Source organism: Triticum aestivum, chromosome 2D (genome assembly GCF_018294505.1).
Source record: "Triticum aestivum cultivar Chinese Spring chromosome 2D, IWGSC CS RefSeq v2.1, whole genome shotgun sequence".
NCBI classification, from domain to species: domain Eukaryota; kingdom Viridiplantae; phylum Streptophyta; class Magnoliopsida; order Poales; family Poaceae; genus Triticum; species Triticum aestivum.
This window is the reverse complement of record NC_057799.1, coordinates 103259319-103265454: the sequence shown is the minus strand read 5'-3', so window position 1 is coordinate 103265454 and position 6136 is coordinate 103259319.

Below are 6136 nucleotides of genomic sequence, written 5' to 3'. Positions count from 1 at the left end.
TTTACCCCAAGGATATGATCACCTTTAATAAGCTTATCAAGATTTCGCATGCCCACATGACCTAACCTTCTATGCCACAACCAACCTTTCGAAGATTTAGCAATAAAGCAAGTTCTAGGTTGAGCCCTTTTAGTGAAATCAACAATGTAAAGATCACCTCTACGAATACCGGTAAAGACCATTTTATGATTATATCTACGAAACACTTGGCAATCTACTTCAGTAGATAGAACATTGAAACCAAAGTCAGCAAGCCTAGATACTGAAAGTAAATTGTAGCCAAGAGATTCAACGAGCATAACATTTTGTATGGAGCTATCATGTGAGATGGCCACCTTACCAAGGCCAACCACCATACCCTTTGAGTTATCACCAAAAGTGACATACTTTCGAGGGTCATCATTTTCAGCAAGCTCATGGAACATATCTTTGTCTCCGGTCATATGATCAATACATCCACTATCAAGGACCCATTACTTTCCTCCAACCATGTAGCCGCGAAGATTAGCCATAAGACCAAAGTGTCTCATCGCATCATCAAGATCATAGTCACTATCATCATTCTCATCATAGTATCCATGTTCAACATCGTCATGTGATGGATCAATTCCTAGAGAGAGTGGTTCATTAGAAGTATGATCGTAACAATGTTCATCTCTATGAATTCTAATGACTTCGGAAATGATATTGCTAATAATTCCAACATCTCCTTTGGCACGCATGAGATCACGAAGCTCAAATAGGCACTCATCAAACTTAGGATCACTAGTACTCATCCTATTCAAGGCAATAGATTTATGGAGAATCTCATCTAGATTTTCAAGGAATAATTTGGGAATCGTTCCGCTAGAAATCTCCATATGGTCACTACAAGAAATATGTCAACTTGTGACCTTCTGTCGGTGACCCTGGAAGAATTGGTCATAAATTTACGACAATTTGAGACCAACTGGTCAAAAGCTGTTGGAGGGGCTCTAAGCCCTAAACCATAACGACCATTTTGGTCAGAAAGGTCGCAATTTTCTTACACGAAATGGTCATGAAGCAGACAACACTGATCCGCTGCCTTATTTCTAGCTGATCACGACCAATATAGATGGTCATAACCTTGTAAGTTGTGGTGGATTGCTATGACTTGGCGCCACCTCATCAGTTTTGCCTATGTGTCATGTCCATGTGTCAATTTTTGCCCTAGGTTGTGAAGCAACCCATATTTCTGTTAGTCCCAAAATTCCGAAAAAATTCTCATAAATTCTTTGGATCATATCTTCGTCAAATATGTCAAAAACCTTCCTCGCCTAGTTAAAATATAATTCAACAATATTCATTTTCCTATTCTGTTTAGAACAGCACTTTGTGAAGGAAGTGCTATTTTTATATTCTTGATTGGCCTCAAAATTTTTGGGCACTCTTTCCTATCCAAATCATTACCTCATGACAAAATTCAGCTCCATTTGCCTAGTAAATGTTCCTCGGCAAATTTCCATAGTTTTTGTTCAGCTAGAAGCTTTGTGAAGGAAGTACTAGCTATGCACATCCAAATGGCATGAAATTTATACAGTACCTTCATATGCCCAAATTATCAGCCTCCTCCAAATTGCAGCTCAACCAAATCATCTATGTGAGCCCAGCTTCAATTTTTATTTTCTGTCCAGATTCTCACATTGCAAAGCAAGTGCTATCTATACCACTCCTATTGCCCTCAAACTTTTTGGTTAATCTTCCATACCCCAATCATTTTCACATGCCAATGTTCAGCTCTATTTTCCTAGTAAATCTTCCTCGGCAAATTTCCAAAGTTTCTATTCACCTAGAAGCTTTGTGAAGGAAGTACAAGATAGGAATATCGTAATGAGTTGAATTTTCGCCACATATTCTATATGCCAAATTCATAGCTCTACACACAAGTTTAGCTCTATCTAACAATACATGTGAGCTCACCATCGAATCATTGTTTCTGGTAATATTTTCAGTTTGTGAAGCAACTACATTTTATAATACTTTATAATTGCTGAAAATTTACTAGGACATTACCCTGACTATAGAAACCCCCTACACCAAATTTCAGCCTAATCCAATCATCAATGTAAGCTCAGCTTCAATTTCTATTTTCTGTCCAAATTGGCACATTGCAAAGCAAGTGCTATCTAGACACCTCCTATTGTCCTCAAACTTTTTGTGCCATCTTACACATACAAAGCATTGCCACATTCCAATATTCAGCTCCATTTGCCTATTAAATCTCCCTCGGCAAATTTCTAAAGTTTCTATCCAGAGAGAAGCTTTGTGAAGCAAGTACAAGCTAGGATTATCCAAATGGTATAAACTTTTTACAGTGCTTTACTATGCCCAAATTACCATACTCCACAAAATTTTAGCTCAATCCACTTATTCATTTGAGGCCAGCTTCAACATCCATATTTCTGCCCGATGTGGAACTTTGCAAAGCAAGTGCCATCCAAACTCCTCCATTTGAGCTGAAAATTTGCCAAGATAGTCTCCCTAGTAGATGATCATCCTCAGCCAAAACTCAGACCCATTGGCCTTATGAATTTCCCGTACCGCTAATCAAACACTTGGCTGCTAATTCATGTTTGAGCATAGTTCGGTCTCCTCGTGAGATTCTTATGTTTTTATTTTCTTCCTAGCATCTACCTGGGGAGTGCCCAACCTACTAGACATGCCTAGGCTGCCCAGAACGCATGGCAACACCACGGTCACGCGGTGACCACGCGGCGGGCATGCGAGTCTACGCGCTTTGGAGTTGGGGCCCTAGGCCACCGTCCAAACCTCGACGTATCACCACCAAACAATGTATTTATGCTTACATAGATACTTATGTAACTAGAAATGATTTTTGGAAAAAATAAAGAGCAAACTATAAGGCAGGTGCAGTTCAAATTTGACCTGTTTCCTCCTGAATCGGCAAAAAATTGTCTTTTTCACGAGAGGTGGATAAAAACTTTTGACACCCAACCATTTTGTCAATTGTGCATTAAATATGGCCTAGTATTTTATAAAATTGATTTGGTCCAATTTTGCAACAATTATTTGGTAGGTTCTTCATAAAAAAACCTCGTTTTGGGCACTCGAAAAATGGAAAATGATTTTTTCATCCAAAGAAAATGGAAACTTCCTTAGGCAACATTGTTTGCCATTCCAATATGCACCCTTGTGCACAATATGAGATCATCTGAATAAACTATGCCATGAATGTGTGCATAAGATTGATCATTTGGCTTGAAAGCCATTGATCTCCACATATGATAGCTCATTTCTGAGAACACTTTTTCAAAAGAATTGTCGTATTACAAGTTTATTATTTTTCCTGGAAAACTTGGCCACATATAATGACACAATGCGAAGGTTTTTTAGTTTTTCGATTCTTTTAATTTTTTATGCCCGTTTCAAAATGCGGTCAAAACGGCGGGCTTGACCGTTCCTAGCTAGTGGTTGAATCTTGTAAAAAATTTGATGTTTCTCTGATTAAAAAGATACCTTTGTACGTAAAAATGATTTTTGGAAAAAATAAATAGCAAACTATGAGGCAGCTACAGTTCAAATTTGAACCGTTTCCTACTAAATCGTCGGAAATTTGTCTTTTTCATGAGAGGTGGATAAAAACTTTTGACACCCAACCATTTTGTCAATTGTGCATTAAATATGGCCTAGTATTTTAGCAAATTGATTTTTTCCAATTTTGCAACAATTATTTGATAGGTTCTTCAGCAAAAAAACATCATTTTGGGCACTCAAAAATGGAAAATAATTTTTCGTCCAAAGAAAATGGAAACTTCCTTAGGAAACATTGTTTTCCATTCCAATATGCACCCTTGTGCACAATATGAGATAATTTGAACAAACTATGCCATGAATGTGTGCATAAGATTGATCATTTGGCTTGAAAGCCATGAATCTTCAGACATGATAGCTCATTTCTGACAACACTTTTTCAAAATATTTGTCGTATTACAAGTTTATTCTTTTTCCTGGTAAGTTGGTCACATGTAATGACACAATGCCAAGGTTTTCCATTTTTTTGATTTTTTTTGAAATTTTTATGCCCGTTTCAAAATGCGGTCAAAACGACGGGAATGACCGTTCCTAGCTAGTGGTTGAATCTTGGAATTTTTTGGTGTTTCTCTGATTAAATTGATATTTATATACCTAGAAATGATTTTTGGTAAAAATAAAGAGCAAACTATGAGGCAGCTGCAGTTGAAATTTGACCCGCTTCCTCCTAAATCGGCGGAAATTTGTCTTTTTCACCAGAGGTGGATCAAAGCTTTTGACACCCAACCATTTGGTCAATTTTGCATTAAATATGTCCTAGTATTTTAGAAAAATGATTTAGTCCAATTTTGCAACAAATATATGGTAGGTCCTTCACAAAAACCTCATTTTGGGCACTCGGAAAATGGAAAATTGATTTTCCGTCCAAAGAAAATGAAAACTCCCTTAGGCAACATTGTTTGCCATTCCAAGTACACCCTTGTGCACAATATTAGATCATTTGAATAAACCATGCCATGAATGTGGCCATAAGATTGACCATTTGGCTTGAAAGCCATGAATCCTCACACATGATAGCTCATTTTTGTGAACACTTTTTTTAAGAATTGTTGTATTACATGTTTATTTATTTTTTGCTAACTTCATCACATATAATGACACAATGCGTAGGTTTTCCATTTTTTGATTTTTTTGAATTATTCATGCCTACTTCAAATTTCAGTCAAAACGTCGGGCATGACCGTTCCTAGCTAGTGGCTGAATCTGGGAAGAAAATTCGTGTTTCAGTGATGAAATTGATACTTGTGTACCTATAAATGATTTTTGCAAACAATACAGAGAAAAATATGATGCAACTCTAGTTGAAATTTGACCCGCTTCCAGCTGATTTGGTAGAAAGTTGTCAATTTAACGAGAGGTGGATGGAAAGCTTTTGAGGACCAACTGTCTGGTCAATTGGGCATTAAATATGGTCTAATATTTCTAAAAATTGAGGTGGTTCAATTTTGCAACAAAGAGTTGGTTGGTTCTTCACAACAAAATCAAAATGGAAAATGCTTTTTTCGTGCAAAACATACTTATTTGAATCAATTAAGACCAATTTAGATGGTCATAAGATTGTCAAAGCATTTACCGCCTTTTGATTGGTCCATAGGCATGTCACGCGGATCACGCATCAAACCGTCGGATACTCCCGATCGGACGGCAGCCCTCACCCCCTCACAGCCTCACCCTCTCACCCCATGTAGCCCAATCACCCATTGATACGTCCATTTTGCATCATGCTTTTATATCGATATTTATTGCATTATGGGATGTAATTACATGTTATGTCACAATACTTATGCCTATTCTCTCTTATTTTACAAGGTTTACATGAGGAGGGAGAATGCCGGCAGCTGGAATTCTGGGTTGGAAAAGGAGCAAATGTTAGAGACCTATTCTGCACAACTCCAAAAGTCCTGAAACTCCACGAAAGTTATTTTTGGAAATAATAAAAAATATTGAGCGGAAGAAGTACGTCAGAGGGGGCCCCACCTGGCCACGAGGGTGGGGGGCGCGCCCCCTGCCTCGTGGGCCCCCTGTTGGCTCTCCGGTGGCCATCTTCTGCTATATGAAGTCTTTCGTCAAGGAAAAAATCATAAGCAACCTTTCGGGACGAGACTCCGCCGCCACGAGGCGCAACCTTGGCGGAACCAATCTAGGGCTCCGGCAGAGCTGTTCTGCCGGGGAGACTTCCCTCCGGGAGGGGGAAATCATCGCCATCGTCATCACCAACGCTCCTCTCATCAGGAGAGGGCAATCTCCATCAACATCTTCACCAGCACCATCTCCTCTCAAAACCCTAGTTCATCTCTTGTATCCAGTTCTTGTCTCCAAGTCCGAGATTGGTACTAGTAGGTTGCTAGTAGTGTTGATTACTCCTTGTAGTTGATGCTAGTTGGTTTATTTGGTGGAAGATCATATGTTCAGGTCCTATATGCATATTAATACCCCTCTGATTATGAACATGAATATTCTTTGTGAGTAGTTACGTTTGTTCCTGAGGACATGGGATAAGTCTTGCTATTAGTAGTCATGTGAATTTGGTATTCGTTCGATATTTTGATAAGATGTATGTTGT